Genomic DNA, 13,261 nt, shown 5'->3' with positions numbered 1-13,261 from the left:
TCCGGTGCCTTCTTTGGGGCTGGCCGCCGCTATCTTCTTTGAAGCTCTCTTACTAGCGGCGGCTAGCCCGGTCTTCTTTGCCGCCTTCTGCCTTCTTCTTTTCTTCCGATGCTCCCTCCTGCTGTAATGGCGGGTGTGCGGCGATTTATATAGGCCTCTTATGACGTCACAGTCCCAGCATGCTCTGTGGGTCCCGGCCTGGTATGCTTCTGGAGGGGAACCCATGCCGTTTTTTTATTTAAAATTTGGCGTGGAGTTCCCCCTCATGATTCATACCAAACGCCGCGGCTAGAATTGGCGGGAATCCAAGTCAGATCCCCGTCTCTTCTATGTCGGCTTTTTCCCATCGCGGCAAGCCGGCTCGGCGCTGGCTCCCACGTTGGGGGCTCATAGGTGGTCAATCTTGCTGAGAAAGGGAGCGAGATTGACACAATATCGCGGTCACCTACTGTAGGACCTTGGCGTGGGTGGACAAGTTGATAGTTGAGCTGTTGATATTGACACAGAAATCAGGGGATGTGGCACCTGGAGGAGGAAATATCATGAGTTGGGTTTTGGATAGGTTGCGTTTGAGGAAGTGATGTGATATCCAGGCTGATATGTCAGCTAGTGAGTTGGTGATGCGTGAGAAGACAGATAGAGAGAGCTAGGGGGGGGGGTGTAGAGATAGGTTTGGGTGTCATCAGCATAGAGATGATATTGAAAGCCATGGGAGGCAATCAACTGACCCAGGGAGGTGGTGAAGATTAAAGGGGGGTTCACCCTAAACACAACTTTTAAACATTAGAGCCAGCATACTAAGGGCATTTACTTTCGGCAGGTCAATTTTTTTTTTTCAGTACATACCTTTAGAATTCTGATTTTGTCCAGGGCTTCGGCGCTCTGATGACTCCGGGACTGGGTGTTCCTATCCCTGCCTCAGGGTTACGATGACTGCGGGACTGGGCGTTCCTATCCTTCGGTTTGATGATTGACGGCTTGTGAAACAGGTCCCCTGTCGCACAACGCGCGTCACCACATTTCCAGAAATAGCCGAGCTGCGAGTCGGCACTATACGGCGCCTGCGCCCGCCGTGTAGAGCTGACTGCACAGGCGCCGTATAGTGCCGACTCGCAGCTCGGTTATTTCCGGAAATCTGGTGACGCGCGTTGTGCGACAGGGGACCTGTTTTACAAGCCGTCAATCATCGAACCGAAGGATAGGAACGCCCAGTCCCACAGTCATCGGAACCCGGAAGCCCAGGACAAAATCAGAATATAAAGGTATGTACGGAGAAAAAAAATGACCTGCCGAAAGTAAATGCCCTTAGTATGCTTAGTATGCTAGATGTGATGTTAAAAAAAAATGTTTTGGTTGAACCCCCGCTTTAAGAAAAGGAGAGGTCCAATAACAAAACCTTGGGGAACCCAGACGGAGAAAGGAAGAGGAGAGGAGGAAGTAGATGCTGGTGGGATAATTGGATGAGTACCAGCGAAAAGTACAGTCACGGAGACCAAAGGAGTGGAGTTTTTGGAGGAGGAGGGGGTGGTCCACTGTGTCAAAGGCAGTAAAGAGGTCCAGAAGAAGTAGTACAGAATAGTGTCTATTAGTTTAAGCAGTTAGTAGGTCATTCGTGAGTTTAATTTAGTGGAGCCCTGGGAGAAATCAGTATGTGGAGCACTCCCAATGCTCCCCCATCCAACACACACCCACCAAGTGTGGGGTAGACACAGAGGTCCTGAACTGTGGAGGTGTAGCTAGGACCATGGCCTACTTCTGGTGCAATTTACATTGAAATAGCAGCTCTCAGTGTGTAATCTGTATGGTATTTAGTCTGAGCCACCCTCTGTATATCGGAAGTCCTAAAAGTTGGTCCTGAATAAATAGCTTATGAACAGTGGTTCCAGGTTTTGTTCATAAATACAGGGTTACAATACATTTGAAAGTTGCTCCTATTTAACCTATTATTGAGCCTTAAATACCTGTAATTAGTTTTTTTTTTTTTTTCATTTTCTTTTTTGTCCATTTTTTTTTCTTTTTTAATGCATTGAAAAAAAAAATTGTTAACTTCAACCTGCTTTGTACAAGAATTATCATTTTGGTGCTTTTATAAAAGAAACAAATCATAGAATAAAATTATACATTTTTCTAAGTTGTACAATACCCTAATTCCTAGATGGGATGTCACAATTTGGGTATCATAATGTTAACCAAACCATTTTAGTATGCTCATTATGACTTCATCACAACCATAGGGCCAGTGGACAGCAGCTGTCATTTCTGTGTCGGCCCTGCCACTGTACGTTGGAAGATGCACACACAATTCATCCTAGGTTGGGGGGTTGAGTGCTTTGGCATTATACCAGAGGATCTCATCCTGGAACTGTTCCAATGACTACCAAAATAGGTCCTGCAGCATAAATATTATTAATCAGCCTGTGTAATATATTCTCATTATTGTAAGGTAGGAAAACCTGAACTGCTACACAGATTTACAGAAACATATTTTACAAAATAGGGCCCAATATAGAAACACTGTTTATATTTCCAGCCTTTAATCATTAAAGCTACGCACAGAAAACAGAGTTTCAGTATAAGCACTATAGCTTGACATTGAGTGCCCTTTACTTTACCACTCATAATTCAATTACTAAAATATGTGGGCAGTTCACGGATACAGTTAGAAACATACTTAAAATACACTATAATACCAAAAGTATTGGGACACCTGCCTTTACACGCACATGAAATTTAATGGCATCCCAGTCTTAGTCCCTAGGGTTCAATGTTGAAGTGGCCCACCCTTTGCAGCTATAACAGCTTTGACTCTTCTGGGAAGGCTGTCTACAAGGTTTAGGAATGTGTCTATGGGAATGTTTGAAGTCAATGCTTGATAAAAGATAGTGACGGGGCACATTATGGTAGCCAAAACTCCTGATTTGCAAATGCACCCATTAATGACATAAAAATTCCAGCAGATGATCAGTGAATGTGGTTGCATCAAGTTGAAACAACCATTTTTCACAGACCTTTTACTTAAAGTGGATGTAAACCCCCAATTTTTTTTTTTTTTTTGATGTCACAATGTAGAGTATAAGATTTCCTATCATCTGTACCCAGTCTTGCCACACAGAGTTAATCCAGCACTGAGCAATCCTCTTTTAATGTTCAGTGAAAATTAACAGAATTCCAGATAAAAACTTGCCAAATTATAAAGTCTGTTTCTCTGTTCTTGCTTGTGTTACAGGTTATTTACATATCCTGATAATATACAATGAACTTTGGATCACCTCATATTATGATAAACATAGCATAACATATGATAAACATGTCCAAGCTCTAGATATGTAAATAACCTGTAACACAAAGCAAGAACAGTGGCAAGTTTTTATCTGGAATTCTGTTAATTTTCACTGAACAATACAAGAGGATTGCTCAGAGCTGGATTAACTCTGTGTGGCAAGACTGGGCACAGATGATAGGGAATCTTATACTCTACATTGTGACATCAAAAAAAAATTTTTGTTGGGGGGTTTACATCCACTTTAAGCTTCGTGGCCATTGCCAAACTGTCAAACCATCAAATAGTTGGAATCATAACTGATCCCATGTGCAGCATCATGGCAGTTACAGATCATACAGAACCTAAGATGACAGCTTCTATGGCTGAAAAGGATAGGAGGGTTTAGTTTCACTTTAAAGCAGATCTAAACCCTGCTATAGTTTTTAGCCAAGGAAGCTGCCATCTTGGCCTCTGTTTGATCTTCAACTGTCACGGTGCTGCACATGTGATCAGTTATGGCGTCAGCCATTTGATGGTTGGATAGTTTGGTTGAGAAGCTACATTCCCATCACATAACTGTTTTTTAAAACTGTTAAATTGAGGAGTTTAGCTCACCTTTAACTTTGGATTGCATCAAATAGCTAAACATTTTGGGCCAGATTCTCGTAGAATGGAGTAAAACTCAGGCGGCGTAACGTATCTCGTTTACGTTACGCGGCCGCAAGTTTTACGGGCAAGTGCTTGATTCACAAAGCACTTGCCTGTAAAGTTGCGGCGGCGTAGCGTAAATCCTCCGGCGCAAGACCGCCTAATTCAAATGATACAGGTAGGGGGCGTGGATCATTTAAATTAGGCGCGTTCCCGCGCCGATCGTACTGCGCATGCGCCGTCCTTAAAATTTCCCGACATGCATTGCGCTAAATGACGTTGCTGATTTCGACGTTAACGTAAATGGCGTCCAGCGCCATTCACGGACGACTTACGCAAACGAAGTACATTTTTAAATTTCGACGCGGGAACGACGGCCATACTTAACATTGGTTGCCCCTCATATAGCAGGGGCAACTTTACGCGTCGCAAAAGCTACGGAAACGTCGTAAATTCACTGCGTCGACCGCGCGTATGTTCCGGAATCTCGCGTAAATAGCTAATTTGCATAGACGACGGGGAAAACTACGTCGGCGACACCTAGCGGCGGGAAAAAATATTGCATCTAAGATCTGACAGCGTAAGAGCCTTACGCATGTCAGATCTAATGGATATCTATGCGTAACTGATTCTAAGAATCAGTCGCATAGATACGCCGGGCCAGATTAGGACTTACGATGGCGCAAATGGCATTGCGCCGTCGTAAGCCCTTTGAGAATCTGGCCCTTTTTTTCTAGTTCAAACCTGATCAAATGTAAGAAGCTATGAGGGATTAGCGGTCACATACAAGAATAACATTTAAATGTATAACATTTTTGACAAATCCATGGGAACAGATCTATTATTATTCACTTTAAATGCAATTGTTGGTTTTACCATTTAAAGACATATCAATTCAGGTCTGTAATCATTAATACATCATTAAATGTATTTTTAAATACAAACAGTTGTAAGTACCCAAATTTGATCTGCTATCAGTCTTTTACAATCCATGTACAGTGTGACTAGATGTGGGAGAATAAAGTAGGACGGGGTGCCAATCAGCTCATGTGCTGACAAGAAGCATGCTGACATGGTGAGAAAGCAGAGTGCAGAGCAGGGGCGGGCTGGGCCGGGGGGCAGAGTGGCAATTTCCGCCCAGGCTGCTAATGTTCAATACGGCCGGCGGTTACTGCCTGCTGCCATTTTTTTCTACTTTAAGAAGTCTGGCAGCCAGTCTGCGCTGAAGCTCCCGTGGTGAGAGCAGCGCAGATGAAACTACAACTCCTGGAGTCTTAGAGGCAGGGTGCGCCAGGGGGTCCGGACGCGTGATTGGTTCAGGCTGCTGGGCTGGGCATTGGCTGCAGTTTGGCCTCAGAACCAAGAGCATCACCCCCCCCCCCCAGGAGGCCATGACATGCAGGGATCTGCTGAGATTCCAGGTGAAAGACCCTGACACCCCCAGCTGACCCCCACATCCCATATACACCATTTACCCTGCCCCAGTGATCACGCTGCACTGATGGGTACTATTTAGACTGCACTGAAGGGCACTGATCAGGCTGCACTGATGGGCACTGATTAGGCTGCACTCATGGGCACTTATCAGGCTGCATTGATGGGCACTGGTGAGGCTGCATTGATGGGCACTAATCAGACTGCACTGATGAGCACTGATTAGGTTGCACTGATGGGCACTGATCAGGCTGCACTGATGGGCACTGATCAGACTGCATTGTTGGGCACTGATCAGGCTGCATTGATGGGCATTGATCATGCTGCATTGATGGGCACTGATCAGGCTGTGTAGATGAGCACTGATCAGGCCATGTTTATGGGCACTGATCAGGCTGCACTGATGGGCACTGATTGGCCTGCACTGATGGGCACTGATCAGGCTACGTTGATGGGCACTGATCAGGTTGCGTTAATGGGCACTGATTAGGCTGCACTGATGGGCACTGATCAGGCTGAGCTGTTGGGCACTGGTGAGGCTGCATTGGATGAGCACTGATCAGGCTGCACTGAAGGGCACTGATCAGACTGCGTTGATAGGCACTGATCAGGATGAGTTGTTGGGCACTGGTGAAGCTGCATTGATGGGTACTGATCAGGCTGCATTGATGGGCACTGATCTGGCTGCATTGGTGGGCACTGGTGAGGCTGCACTGATGGGCACTGGTGAGGCTGCACTGATGGGCACTGGTGATGCTGCATTGGATGGACACTGATGGACATTGATCAGGCTGCATTGATGGGCACTGGCAAGGCTGCGTTAATAGGCACTGATGAGGCTGCACTGATAGACACTGATGAGGCTGCACTGATGGGCACTGGTGAGGCTGCATTGATGGGTACTGGTGAGGCTGCACTGATGGCCACTGGTGAGGCTGCACTTGATGGGCACTGATCAGGCTGCCTTGATAGGCACTGATGAGGCTGCATTGATATGCACTGATCAGGCTGCATTGATGGGCACTGGTGAGGCTGCACTGATGGGCACTGGTGAGGCTGCACTGATGGGCAGTGATCAGGCTGCACTGATGGACAGTGATCAGGCTGCATTGATGGGCACTGGTGAGGCTGCATTGATGGGCACTGGTGAGGCAGCATTGATGGGCACTGATAGAGCTGCGCTGATGGGCACTGATTAGGCTACATTGAAAAAAACAGGTGGGCATGGATAGTGAGCTGATTTAGTGGTTTAATGAGCCACTTGCCTGGACCTGCCCCCCAGGCCTTAAGCTGCCAGCCCTCCCCTGGTGCAGAGATATGAGCTCATCATTGTGTTGCTTCTCCTTTCTGGCTGGGGCAGGTCCTGGGCTTGTATACTGTGGGCTGAATGAATGGTGGCCAGCAGACTGAAGACATTAGCAACAGAATATTTGTATACTGCGTATGAAACCTCTGGATTGAAAATGAATACTGCAACAAAGCGGGTTCTGTTATTTGGTGTTTTAATGGCCGACTCATGGTTAGCTTGCTATTTTTGGCTGGAGTCCTGCTTAAAAAAAGGCCATAGCCAATTCCAAGCATTCAAACTGTCCCTGAAATGATTCCTCAGTAGACTATCATTATTAAAAGACCAACAATGAGGGGAAATATGCATGACAACACTGCAAATGTTCATTTTATATTTAAGAGAACCTGTCAAGATTGTTAACCTACTTTTAAAAATGTAAAGAGTTTGGCTGAGGAAGATATCAAAACTCCTACATACTTGACAGCCAAGCATGTAGCATTTTCAAAGCTATTTATTTCTCGTATGACAAATAAATTCTGATTTTGAAAATCAAAGTGCACCACAACGGTGTAAAACACATCTCTAGCCTGATTATTTCAGTAGATTGTTAAAAAAATAAAAAAATCAATACTTTGTTACACCATCCTCTGTGTTGCTATATATAAACAAGAGCACATATTTTTGCACTGAATAAACAGTTAAAAAGACAACATAAAAAGCACACTAAACCACATAACCAATTTGGGTTGCAATGGGTTATTGGTTGCTGTGGGTTACTATACGTTGAACTTTTGTCTTACTCAATTGGATTTTGTTTTCAACTTTCTTTGTATTTTTTTTTTTTCATTACAGAGCACATTTTTTTTTTTAATCATATTTTTACATTTATTTATCACTTATTTATATCTCTATCCGTCTTATTAGATAGACTAATACCTCTTTGCACCCTTTTGCCATCATAAGATAATGAAGGATGCAGCACCCCTGTGGTCACTGTTGTATTCATGCTTATACTAGTCATGCACATTCCTCAAAATGAAGAACGCGAGTGCTAAAATATATATTTTTTGTGCTGCAAACAGATGAAGTATAACAGTGCATTTTAATGGACTTGTTGATGATGCCCCGGTATTGTTTTTAACTATTTTTAATTTTGAAAATAGATGGTTTGTGAGCATTAAATAATTAAAAATAAGAAATAAATTCAAATTGTCATAAAATGAACCTAATAGCAGAGTATTTGTTTTTATTATGATATATTTTTGCAGTATTTGTTTTTATTATGATATATTTTTGCAGTATTTGTTTTTATTATGATATATTTTTGCAGTATTTGTTTTTATTATGATACATTTTTGCATATATATCCCTAATGGAAATCTAATATATTGGTGTCCTTCAGTATAGCTGTAATCAGACACAGCTTAACCAGCATGTTTTCAAGGTTACATTTTTAAACATATGTGACCACGGGTGTATCTGTGTGATTATGCTGGCTTAGAAAATCTTATATAACATATAATAAGCCCTAGTAAGCATATAGGCACGATGAGCTATTCACTGCAATCAATCCACTAGTCACCTTCATCGGTTTAGTGTAGGCAGATAATAATGACTAATGATTTTTGTTGATGCCCCATGTTTTGCCTTATATAATATGAGTAACAAGCTAATTTAGTAAAGGAATACAAAGCAGTGGTAATATATAAAGTACACAAATCATCTTGACTGATACAAGAAGTACAGTAAACTGAAAATTCTTCACCTATTTCACAACTTATTATTATTATTCCGCAGGATTTATATAGCACCAACAGTTTGTACAGTGCTTTTCAAAATTAAATCAAATTAGACATTACAGTTAAGCCTCGTACACACGATCGGTCCATCCGATGAGAACAGTCTGAAGGACCGTTGTCATAGGTTAACCGATGAAGCTGACTGATGGTCCGTCGCGCCTACACACCATCGGTTAAAAAAACAATCGTGTCAGAACGCGGTGACGTAAAACACAACGACGTGCTGAAAAAAACGAAGTTCAATGCTTCCAAGCATGCGTCGACTTGATTGTGAGCATGCGTGGATTTTTAACCGATGGTTGTGCCTACTAACGATCGTTTTTTTCCCATCGGTTTGGAATCCATCGGTTAAATTTAAAGCAAGTTGGCGTTTTTTAATCGATGGTTAAATAATCTATGGGGCCCACACACGATCGGTTTTGACCGATGAAAACGGTCCATCAGACCGTTGTCCTCTGTTTAACCTATCATGTGTACGAGGCCTTACAATACAATTCAATACAAGAGGGTTCAGAGGGCCCTTCATGTAATGCCCCGTACACACGATCGGAATTTCCGATGGACTTTTTCCATCGTGTGTAGCCCCATTGGAGTTTTTTCATCGAAAATTCCAATGAATTCCATCGGAGTTTAGAATATAGAACATGTTCTATTTTTTCCGATGTGATATGGCTGGGCAAAAGCCCGATCATGTGTGTACGCGGCATTAGAGCTTACAATCTAAAGAGAAAATCAACTTGATTGAATGCAGTAACATTGGGCCAGATCCTTAAAAGGGATACGCCGGCGTAACTGCTGTTACGCCGTCGTATCCCTGTTTCTAACTATGGAACTGATCCACAGAATCAGTTTTCCATAGTTAGGCAGAGGATCCGACATGTGTAAGGGACTTACACTGCCGGATCTTAGGATGCAGTACCGCATCCGCCGCTGACGGCATTTCGTGCCGAAATGCCGCCTTGGGTATGCAAATTAGTACTTACGGAGATCCACAAAGCTTTTCAGCTTTGTTTTTTCTCTGTAAGTTTTAGTTTGCAAACGCAAAATTAGGGCTGCTTTTACAAAGTGTAAACTGTTTACACCATGTAAAAGCAGACCCTTCTGTCCAGCGACGGAATTTTTTTTTTGTTTTGAATTTTTTTTTTCCCGCCGTATCTTTTTTTTTTCCCGACGCAACTTTATTGACCCGTCGCGATCCACAAAGCTCGGCGTAACGTAATTTCGCGCTATGCACGTCTGGAAAATGACGTCACGAGCATGCGCAGTACGGCCGGCGCGGGAGCGCGCCTAATTTAAATGGGAATCGCCCCCATGAAAAGAGGAACGCCTTGCGCCGGCGGAATTTAAGTTACACAGCCAAAAATTTCTAGGTAAGTGCTTTGTGGATCGGGCACTTAGGTAGAAATTTTAAGGCAGTGTAACTTAAATGGGAAAATGTACGTTACGCTGGATCTTTGTGGATTACCCCCATTGCCTTTTACACTGCACTATTAAAAAAAAAGCTTCCATCCAAAGTTCTTGCCAATTCACATACTGCTGACTTCATATATCCAGGAAATTCACATTATATGACACACATGTCCTGTTATATGCTGTGGGCAGTGCTATTTAAGCATATTAGCTTCCAAATTAACGAAAACATCTATTTTAACAGACAATGCACTATATTCTTTATAATCCTATTTCTAAAGGGGTTGGTGAAAAGTAGGTACCGTATTTATCGGCGTATAACGCGCACTTTTTTCCCCTTAAAATCAGGGGGAAATCGTGGGTGCGCGATATACGCAGATCCTGCTGTCTCTGGGCGCCACCAAAATAGACTGTGCCGAGCTGAGTGTACTGCGCACTCGGCTAGGCTCGGCCACGCTCGGACTCCGCCCGCAGGACCGCGAAAGAAGCCGAGAGGAGCCGAACAGACAGGAAATCCGGCTCTGTACAGCTCGGCTGAGGCGCCAAACTCAAAAATACACGCCGGGCAAGACAGCAGACGGACACCTCCAAGCAAGTCCGCAGACGGACGCCGGACAAGGTCGCCGATGGACGCTGGACAAGGTCGCCAATGGACGCCGGACAAGGCTGCCGAGAGGAGCCGGGCAAGCCGCAGATGGACACCCACAAGGCTGGATGGACTCTGCACAAGTCCACAGACGGACGTCGGAAAAGGCCGCCGATGGACGCCGGGCAAGACAGCAGACGGACACCGACAAGGCCGCACCGACGAGCATTCAAAATGTAAGTTTTTTTTTTCATGTACGTTTTTTTTTCCTTAAAACTTCCCTTAAGCTTGGGGTGCGTGTTATACGCCGGCGCGCGGTATACGCAGATCAATACGGTATATAACAATTATTTATTGAGCCTAGCAAAGGTCCATGTGGTTGTTCAGGTTCACATGAGCACCAAATTCCCAAATATATGATAAATAGCAAATTAAGCTAGCTATATCAATTGTTACTGTAATGCAATATAAAAAAAAAAAGGTTACATAACTGCGAAATGCATAATATTATTAATATTTCATCAGTTAAATTATTCACAGTCCAAGCTCTTTGCTTCAATTTTTTATGAACCCACATATATATGTTATTTTTTTTTAATGGAACTGCCAAAGCTGTTTTATTCAATATATGTTCATTGGCAGATTTTTGACATGCCATGATGGGGAATCTCTGATCTCACGTGTACTGGAGAACACAGAAACAGTAAGCTACTTATTGACTGCAATCTGTTTAATCTTCATCTGTTTAACTTTTAGCTTGCACAAAGCTTCTCACCCATGAGGGCACAGTTTCACTATATCTATACACACATTTGTCTCTTACCGATGAGCAGCAAGCTGAGATCATTCCAAATAATATTCCTTAATTCCATGAGAAAATAGGTGCCCCCACCCTAAAGGCTTAGCCTGTTCATATTCACATGCCTGACCACTACTGAAAAGTTCAAGGGTAAAAAAAATGATAAAAAATAAATGACACAGTAAGGGATTAAATGATTATTAATTCACTTTAGGTCATATATTCCTTGGGCTTCCAGGACAGGAAAATCCCACAATGCAAACTTTGCATGTACCAGACGCACATACGCAAGACAGAAAATACCAGATTTAAAACAAATGAATAATTAAAATGAATAAATAAAAATCTTTATACGGTATTTATTTTAGACTAGCGTTTTCTGCGAAAAGCAACGTATACTTTTATAAAATATAGTTTCGCTAAACTTATTCTTATTTTTAATCAAATATAAATGAAATTATTTTAATATAAATAAAAATGTTTTGATGCTGTTTTGGTACCAGCTAGGTTTTTTAGGCGACACGGTACATGTCACCGCCATAAAAGTTTATTGTATCAGCCGAGACGAATCGGTTTAGCACGACTGAGTATTTGTAACGGCGAATACTAGATATTAGGGATGAAATGAAAGACTCACCAGTTAGAGATGGCTGTCCGATGATTGTGTTGAATGGTAAATCTAGATTGAAGAGGTGTGCCAGTGATGTGTGCTGATCATCTTTTTCTTACTCAGGCACTGTTATTGTTGTCAGGAGCTTCAGGGCAGACCTGTCAGAGGAAGAGGGAGCATCAGCATCAGAAGCAGTTTCATACACAGGGAATCTCTATGAGCTACCTCCCTACGCCACACCCTCTGTGCTCGTCTGTCTTTTCCAGCATACAAGCCACCCTGATTATAGAGCATCCATACACCTCCCTCTGTGCCATACACTCCCCTCTGTGACTTATGGCTGTGCATATGGCAAAAACTCCATCTGATCACCCTCCCCTGCCACATGTTACCTGCTGCTGCTGCTACTGCACATGACATCATATGCCTGTCTGTAGCAACAACCCAAACCTGCATCCTAATGCCTAACTTCATTTGGCATCCAAGCATCATATACTGTCATTTTCTAGCAAAAAAATAAATAAATGGTGATTTTAACATGTATGTGAACATTTTTAAAAACTGGCTTGGACGGCAAGTGGTTAATAAACATCAGATTCTCAGGCTGCGTCTACGTCATTTCTTATTCAGCTCAAGGTCAAAGCCCCTCTTTTTTTTTTAAATCTCAACATAACGCCTGGAATAGCGTTTTTCGGATTTCTTTCCCTGAACAGATAGAATGATATCAGTTCGGTAATCAAGTACTTAGAGCCCCCCTCCATAAGCCCATCTTACGTCAGCACACGGATGGTCGCTTACCACAAGCCAGCTCTTCAGCCGTCATCATCACTGGCACGCTGAAGTTACCTTGCTGTGTGCTTTGTCCTTTCCAGCCTTTTCTGTCTCTGGACAGCAGGTCACATTGTGATCCGCGCATAGAATAAAACGCTGCAACTGGCTGCTGTTTTTCTGTGTGCAACCCTATAACAAAGTGATAGCTCATGATATCTCTGGTCAGCGTGATTCTTTCAGGCTATGGGCTAAGAATACTGTAACGGAGATGATAATGGATCAGTTACCATAGCTACAAAGGCGGCATATTTGAGTACCATTTTATATGTAGACAGATGAAATCATCATTTGAAATGTGCGTGCGAAAATAAGTGGAGTGGCTTTTACTTTGATTTTGGAGAGTGCTAATAGACAAGCTTTTATGTTAATAGGTCCTTTGAGGACATTAGCAAAATTAACCCTTTTTTGTAGCCAGCTGCAGGAGTGGAAGAAATATCTTTATCGTTCTTGAATTATTATTTATTAATAACTTTATTTTTTTAATTCTTTAACCATTTAGGACACATCCTAAACAAAGGAGGTTATTTACGAAAGGCAAATCCACTTTGCACTACAAGTGCAAACTACAAGTGCAAAGTGCACTTCGAAGTGCAG

At 42.9% G+C, this 13,261-nt stretch overlaps 1 protein-coding gene across 6 annotated transcripts in view; it reads right to left on the bottom strand.

Annotated features, from left to right (window-relative positions):
• SLC24A2 (solute carrier family 24 member 2) overlaps positions 1–12,859 on the bottom strand; it is a 230,243-nt gene extending 217,384 nt beyond the window's left edge. For 2 of the 6 annotated variants that reach the window (XM_040359738.1, XM_040359756.1), the window contains exon 1: positions 11,864–12,186. The gene's annotated coding sequence lies outside the window, so the exon portion shown is untranslated. Of the gene's footprint in view, positions 1–11,863; positions 12,187–12,634 lie in introns of those variants that run through there. The other 4 variants (XM_040359766.1, XM_040359777.1, XM_040359747.1 and 1 more) reach the window with 3 other exon arrangements.
• Between the last annotated feature and the right edge of the window lie 402 nt (positions 12,860–13,261).

Source organism: Rana temporaria, chromosome 1 (assembly GCF_905171775.1).
Source record: "Rana temporaria chromosome 1, aRanTem1.1, whole genome shotgun sequence".
NCBI lineage: Eukaryota > Metazoa > Chordata > Amphibia > Anura > Ranidae > Rana > Rana temporaria.
Note: the sequence above shows the minus strand (reverse complement) of the source record. Positions and strands in the feature narration are given on the sequence as shown.